The sequence below is a fragment of the Callospermophilus lateralis genome, chromosome 14, assembly GCF_048772815.1.
Source record: "Callospermophilus lateralis isolate mCalLat2 chromosome 14, mCalLat2.hap1, whole genome shotgun sequence".
NCBI lineage: Eukaryota > Metazoa > Chordata > Mammalia > Rodentia > Sciuridae > Callospermophilus > Callospermophilus lateralis.
The window spans coordinates 5695951-5704061 of NC_135318.1; the positions used below are offsets into that span (position 1 = coordinate 5695951).

Here is an 8111-nt window from a genome sequence, read left to right on the forward strand (position 1 = left end):
ACATTGAATGCAATAACGATTTTCCAATTTAATTTACCTTATCCCAATTTTATTTCCAGTCCTTTCATGTGTATCTGCAAACTCTATACAAGGTATGTGTAAGATGTGTTGTTCTGGGTTTTCTTTTTCCTTCATTTTTAAATCTTACATAAGTGCATTCATGTGTTGATGTTTAGATATCTGCATTTTAACATCCTTCTAGCATCCTATTATGCTGACGTAACCCTACATAATTTTGGATCTGCAGAGTGAGTTATTATTTATTGGTTCCAAATACACCCTTTTACACTCCGCTTTGTGAAGGTGGAGCTGGGACTCTGTAAACTATATTTCTGGTTTGCCAACAGCTCTGTTTGACCTTTCAATAATGGGGCAAGGAGAAGTCTTAAAGTCTAGAAGAAGGGATTTATTTGCTTTTTTAAAAAATTACTTCCTTTCACTTCCTATTTCCTCTGTGACTTCCTGTCTGCTTCCTGGGTGACTTCCTGTCTGCTTACTGTTCCTGTGGATGATACCCAGTATCACTTCTTCACCCTAGCAGCAGTAGCTCCTTTCTGAAATATCTGAACCTGGTGTGCAATTTCCCCAGCTCTTGCAGAACCAACTCCATGGCCCTCCCACTTCATCCCAAGCACAGAGTCCCCAGCTGAGCACTCTTCCCTCCTCAGAGTCTGGGTCTGTCATTTTTCTTTGCTTCTTACCTGCCTTATGTTGAAACAATAGCTTTTTTTTTTTTTTTTTAAGTATCCCCTTATCTTCTTCTCTACTGGTATTGACGTTGTAAGTTGCATTTCTATTCTTTTGGTGATTATGTTTAGTTTTTGACACATTTTAAATATTTAACCACTAACTTTTCTAGGAGAGTATAAAGTTATTTAGAATTTATCTCTCCCCTAAGAATATGATAAAGACTTCAGCATACTTGCCCAGTAAAACTCTGCATTCACTTTATCATTGTTATTCTATTTTTTTATTCAAAAAATTTTCCAACTTAATTAAACTTATCAAAAATGTGTTACTTTTTTTTTTTTTTAACTCACCTTTGTTTCTTGTAGCTCATGCCTTCTCTCAGAACTTGTGTTTCTACTATATTATGCCCTCTTATATTATTTAGAAACTTACATCACTCATAAACAATTTTTTCTTTTTGATCATTTCCGGTACATTTTCTTCATTTTTTGTTGTTAAAATTATAGTATCTCAAAAATATATAGTCTTTCCTTTTCTGTGTTTATAGCTCTTACTTATTTTTCTTCTTGAATAGCTATATCTAGCATTTCTAATACTGTATCAGATAGGATCTAGTCAAGAAAACAGAAACTATAGAAAGAACTCAATATGAGTTTTGCCTAAATTGGTTGTCATTGAAGGATGGAAAAAGTCAAAAGGAAACAGGAACACTGAGATAATACAGAGATGACAAAGGCAGGAAGAAACTGGGAGAATAAAGGAAATTGGAATGATTAGCACCTAGGAACTTGGTAGCAGAAACCTGTACAGCTGGTCCCAGGCCTCTGATAAGAGTCTAATCACCTGTTGCTGGCACCTTAAGAGGGGCTCTGAAATAGGCTGATGGTTCTGCATGTGTTGGGAAGAAAGCTAGAGACTGGAGCCACCACTGGGGCTGAAAGCCACTGCTGGGACTAACCAACAGGGAGAGCAGGCGAAATGGACGGGACAACTTCCTTCTCTCCTTCCCCACCTTTCAGCCCCTGTGGTGCCTCCTTTTGATAGAACCCAACATGGAGTCTTCTGGCCAAAGAGAGGCCTTTCTGTAGACTCAGCCCCATCATCAAAGAGCAGCATGTAGAAAAGCGGGTTTAGAGCCTGAGACCTGGCACAGGCATTTACTTGATCCTATGTTCAAAAGAGGAGTGATGCTAGTATTTTCCATTAGATATACTGCTGAGTCGGTTTTAAACCTGCATTCTTGTTCATGTAAAGGAATGAATACTCAGTTCCTATTGTGTTTAGATATTTCTTTTTAATCAAAATGAGATCATCTCTTGATATCCCTCAAAATAATCATGCTTTATGCCAGCATTTTTAGTCTTGCAGTTGATGTTAGAAGTGCTATGTTATCCATACCTTAGAAATGAGCCATTTGGGTTTCCTGTAGTAATAGGATGAAATTTCCCCTGCAAAATTTGGTTTGAATGTCGAGACTGGTGGCTTGATATTTTATTAAATTTCATTGAGATGAATCGAACCAGATGCACTTGAGCATCTTAAGTTTTCATTTTATTTTGAACATTGGTATAACTTCTGACTTCCTGGTGCTTTTGTGGAGCAGCACCATACACTGGCCGTTGGTTTGGGCCAGAAAACTCCCTCAGCACCATCTGGTTGAGCCTCTCTTCTCTGGCAGTTCTTGGCAACTGGTAAGATCTGCTTTTTCTGCTTTGCCTAAGTACCACACCACAGAGGAGCATTATAAACTAAAGAAGTAGCTGTTAGCTGAGGCGAGGGGAGAGGGAGAGGGAGAGAGGGAAAGAGAACGCACCTATCCCTGGCAGACCTCTTTCGTTCTTTGTAACTGGGCTCAGGAATGCTGCAGATGCCGAATCCTCTGCTGAAATGCCTAGGTCTCTTTTCACCAGAATCAGATCAGTTTTCCCAAGAGGCAGTTTCTGGAGAAGCAGAGTAGGACTTAGGTCTGTTTCACTGGGGGAGACTCTGCCATAAGCAACGTCAGGGATCAGATCATGTGGATTTGAGAGTCTCATGTTCACGGGCCGAGGAAACCCTGGTGTGTGATGAAGAACACAGAAGGCTCTGAAATCAGCTTGGCCTGACTGAGAATCTTGGCTCTTCCTAGTTATGTGACCTTGTGCAAATTTCGGCTCCCTGAACCTGCTGCACCTCTGTAACATGAGGCCAGTTATAAGGAGAGCACGTACAAGACGTGGGCAGGGCCCAGACACACAAATGACATCAACAGAACCCCCAGATGAACAGAAGCCCGCCCTGAGGTGGTTCTATGTGGGCTTCTCGGAAACAGCAGCAACAGCATCCAGGCTTGGTTTCCTCTCGTCCCACCAACTGCAGCCTTGGCCTGGAGAATAGTCAGTGACGACGTTCTCCTCCTCTCCAAGGTGCTGGCTAAGGACCCCGCAGAGGAATAGTAAGTTGTGTTGACATGGACTTAGCCCGGCATCCCAGCTCCAGCAGGACAGGCTTCAGGGGGCTTAGGGCTCAGGTCTCCCTACTTCACTGTATTCATACAGGTAGCAAAGGCCATCTGCCAGGACTCACACTCTTCTCTAACCAGGGCATTGATTTTAGACAGGAAACTCACTTATGGAATTCCAAAAAGTACAGCATTGATTTCTCCATCTCCATCTGGCCCTCTGTCCCCAGAACAAGGCTCTGCCTCCCTCTGTCTCTTTTAGAACGACACCTCCTAATATACACAAATAAGCTGCCCCTTGTGTCCAGAATGTCTTCTTTAGCAGTTTTCTCAATTGCAGATTCTGGCTTCTGGGTACCAACGCTCGCGCTCCATCAGGTCTCTGTCGGTTCCTTGGACCAGCACCCTCCCTGTATTCAGTTTTGCTGTCTTTGGGCTTTCTCTGCTGGTGTGTGGTCGCCCCCCGAGTCTTCTGTAAGGGTTCTGCTCTGGAGGGCTCCCTCTGATGCCTGGCCTCCTCCAGGAGCGTGGAGAGTGTGGCACAGCCGTTCAGGGGCACAGGGCACCACTGTTGAACACTCTTCCCTTTTTCTTTTTTCTCTGCCATCTGTTCATTCAAAACCATTAAGCAGTTCTGTGGTTTCTGCCATTGTGGGTGTCTTGTCGGGGTTATTTCCATTTTGTTTTGAGTATTTTTGTTCATATTTTCTCTAATATGTTGAGCTTGGAGAGGTGTGACTTTCCTCTTTCTGGCAAATGCTCTCTCACTTATTACAGTTAATGGGATGTATTGATGTAACATCTCTATCTCATTATGCTATGCTGTGCTGGGGTTGATCTTGACTTCTGTGGTTCAGCCTACTTAAACAAGACATCCAGGCAGCAAGACACTAATTTTATTATAACTTTATTTTGTCTAATTTGATCATAACTTGGCAAGATACCCTAAATATTTTACTTGCTCAATTTCCTAGTAACGTTAGAAAAGGAAATTAAGACATTATAACATCAGCAACATTGGATGGGGACAAAAATAACCATTATTTGGAATTCTTTGCTCCCAAAGACCTCTGGAAGCAATCTAGAAGTGAAGTGTCAGCGACAGAGGAGACGAGGTATTGGAAATTCACGTTTCTGATCGATGCCATCCATGTAGGATGATGCCTGTGGTGTGGTTATGGTCTGGCTGTGTATCAAGTTTGTGTGTTGGAAATTTAGTCTCCAATTTCATGTTAGTGGTCTTGGAGGTGGGGCCTTTGGAAAGTAATTAGCATTAGATGAGGTCCTAAGGGTGCCTATAGTGGCTTCATAAGATGAGGAGAAGAGACCCCAGCAGGCTCCCTGTCCTCACCTGTGAGGCCTCCTGCTGAGTCCTGATTCCAGGAGGGCCTTCACCAGTCACCAGCCCCTTGATACTGGACTTTCCAGCCTCAGAACAGTTAGAAGTGTCTGTTCTTTATAGTTACTCAGTCTTTCATGTTCTGTCATGGCAGCATAAAACCGACTAAGACATGTGTCCTCCAGCACAATTCCGTGTCCTGCAGGGCACACGGACACTCTGGGCTCCTTGGCAGTACTGCAGCAGTGACGCTAGCTACTGCCTCTTCACCACCACCGTGGTGTAACTTCTCAGCAAAACCTGAGAGGCAGAGCATTAATAAGCAGACACCAGCTATCGACTGTGGCATTTTAAGATCAAAGCAAAATCTGCTCCAAGGTTTGTACTGTTTTACAAGCAAACAAGTCTGCATGTTCATGGTACTTCTTATTCTCCATTTCACCATCTCCAACTCCAGGCCGGGGAGGAGGAGGAAGAATCCAGGCTACATGCTGCTCCAGAAATGTTCAGAGTCAAATTAGTAGGAAAATAGGTTTTATTCAAAGCCAGCTTCGAAGGAAGGTAGAAACTTAACAGTCTCAAAAGTCCATTTCCACCTGGGCGTCATGGTGGATGCCTGCAATCCAGTGGCTTGGGAAGCTGAGACAGGAGGATTGTGAGTTCAAAGCCAGCCTCAGTAACAGTAAGGCTCTAAGCAACTCAGTGAGACCCTATTTTGTAAATAAAAACAAAATAGGGCTGGGGGTGTGGCTCAGTGGTCAAGTGCCCCTGAGTTCAATCCCTAGTACCCCCCCTCAAAAAAAAAAAAATCCATTTTCAAAATCCCTGAGGATGAACAGAACTTTTAAAGGAGAAGAGGCAGGAAGTGAGACCAAAGGCAGGACATGTGCATTTGCAGACTCGGTCATCCTGTGCTGGACAGGCTGGGACAGAGGGGATCTCATCCCCAACCTGCCAGGGTCGGGGGTTGCAGCCCTTCAGCATTTGCTCTCAGTGGGAGGAAGTTCCTCTTAGTTCAGAAGGGCTCCTGTGGAACTCCATCCCTCCTTGCGGAGCCAGCTTCACAGGGTTTGACCAGTTTCATACCAGCGTGACCAACAGAGCCTTGCCTATGGCCCACACACCTCACCTTTCACTTCCTGCCGTCTCTGCTGGCAGGGAAGAGCTGTGAGACCCCAGTACTCAAACAGGCACGCCCCGCACACATGGAACCCTGACACCCACTGACTGCAGGTCAGGGGAACAATAATAAATAAATGCTTCTCCCTTCAAGCCCTGGGCAGAGTTCTAAATGCATCTCCTCAAGGCTCCCAGGGTCCTTAAGTGCCGGGCTCCCGGGGGTCCGAGAGCTAGTCACCTCTAGCAAGAGCTGTCGGGGCCATAATGATTGAAATCCCAACCCAAAGGTGATGGAGAAAACACTAGCACTATTGAATAAAGATCGAACCAGAATATGATGCACCTCACAGCAAAAACCCTCTAAGAAATTGCAGACAGCCAGAAGCACAGCTCCTTCACTAACCAAGCAGGGATGACCCATCACGTGCATGTTTTCAAGACACACAAGGGACTTGACAGCACCCTTTGTCCTGTGGTTCATCCTAACTTTGCCTAGCAATTGGGTTGACCAGCTGTACCCACTTTTTGGCTTTATCCAGTGGAAAAACAAACTTATCACAGCTTTGTGGCAAAAAGCAAATTGTATAAGGAGCCCTCCAAAATGAGGCCCCTAAGATCCCACAGGGATTGGGAGATGTGGGAACTCTTCTGATGTTTCAAAAAGATGTTGGCATTTTAAAGAGAGGGTTCCCGTGTTCTGGAGAAAGACATTCTTGGGTCATAAACCTGGAAGAAAGGGCCAGCTCATGGAGAGCCTGTCTAATCTTCTAGAAGATACATCTCGAGGAGATACCAATGACCTTACCATGCAAATTGATCTGAAAAAGAGAGAGGAAGGAAATCCCTTTCCCCCATTTTTCTTTTCTTCTTCGTCGTCTTTTTTTTTTTTTTTTGGTGGTGGACACAATACCTTTATTTCATTTGTTTATTTTTATGTGGTGCTGGGGATTGAACCCAGTGCCTCCTGCATGCTAGGCAAGTGCTCTACCACTGAGCCACAACCCCAGCCCCCTTTCCCCCATTTTCAACAGGGAGGATTTATCTGTGTGTGTTCTTCCACGGCCAACGCGGTGAGGTTCCTTGTGCTGGCTTCCTGCTCTTTCCTGGTCACCACCCTTTCTTCAACTCTGCTCCTTAGTAAAGTGCTCTAAAAACTATCACAATCAAAACTAAAAGGCAAAGAAGTTGAGCAAAATATTGATTACAATATTTTGTAAGGGACAGAGTATTAAAATTCCTAATACAATAGAAGAATGTGCGAATGAATAAGAAAGATAAATGCTAAACCCCAAAAGAAAGTTGCAACTTTACATTACAAACATTTTTTTTCATCAGTAATTAAACATTTTGAATTCTTTTTTCTTCTTTTTTGATGGTACTGGGATTTGAACCCAGGTCCTTGTGCATGCTGGGCAACTGCTTTACCACTGAGCTATATCCCCAGGCCCACTAAATGTTTTAAAAGATGATGTTGTATTGAATCAAGTCTGAGATGCATTAATAAGAGGTACCATTATGTCATTAGCCATAGGAACAAAAGGAAGGAATGCTATGTATTAAATAATGAACGAAAACCCACTTCTTCACTTGATCGGTTTTCATTTCATTCATTTCAAATTCTTAGGCTTCAGAATTTCTGCATTGTTCTTTTTTGTGATTTTCATCTCTTTATCTACCTTCTCATTTTGTTCACGTACTGTTTTTCTAGTTTTGTTAAGCTATTTAGCTAACTTGTAGCTTACTGAGCTTCCTTAAAACAATTGCTTTGGATTCTTCATTTTGCAATTCGGAAATCTCCATGTTTGGGTTGGTATGCAGGCTAGGTCAGCCCGTGCTGGACAGGTCAGGACAGAGGGGATCCCATCTCCACCCCCAGCTAGAACACCATTGGGTCCTTTGCTGGTGTTATGTTTCCTTGAGGTTTTGCTCTCCTTGAAGTTGTGCCCTGCTGCCTTCCATTTGAAGAAACAGACACCTCCTCCTGTCTTTGCTGCCTGGCTTCAGGGAGAAAGGCCTTCACCAGTCAGCCTGGCTGGGGATTATAAGGCTTTCTCAGGCCCTTTTTGTGAATGTGCCTGCTCCAAACCTTGTGTTTCCTGGGTGTGCTGGGGAGGGGGTTCCCAAGGGCAGATGCCTTCTTCCATCCATAAACTCAGACTGCTGCGGAGCCTCTCCTTCACTTCCCAGGGGGCCAAGCTCTGAGCTGCTCCTCAGCGCGCTCCTCAGAACCCCAGAGCTGAACTGGAGGCTTGCACTGCCACGTGCAGGGTGCACTGAGGGAGCAGCCTGGGGTGGGGGTGAGGCACGTGGAGCACTGGGGGTCTGGGGGCTGCAGGGACTTCATACATGAGGCACCCCAAGCAGCTGGTGGGCAGGTTTCCTGGTGGAGTCCATGGAGCAGTTTTGTGATTGATTCTAGGGACCGTGGCCTCTTGTCCTTGCTCCCAGCGACTACAGACTGCTCAGGAGGGGTGATCACCTCAATTCTCTGGGCAAGGCCATCAGGTGGTCTTGGGCAGCACT

The 8111-nt window shown here is 44.6% G+C and overlaps 1 non-coding gene across 1 annotated transcript; it reads right to left on the reverse strand.

Annotated features, from left to right (window-relative positions):
* Positions 1-6521: 6521 nt before the first annotated feature.
* On the reverse strand, positions 6522-6594 carry Trnaa-agc (transfer RNA alanine (anticodon AGC)). Its single transcript has one exon. It is a non-coding gene; the product is annotated as a tRNA-Ala (tRNA).
* Positions 6595-8111: the final 1517 nt, after the last annotated feature.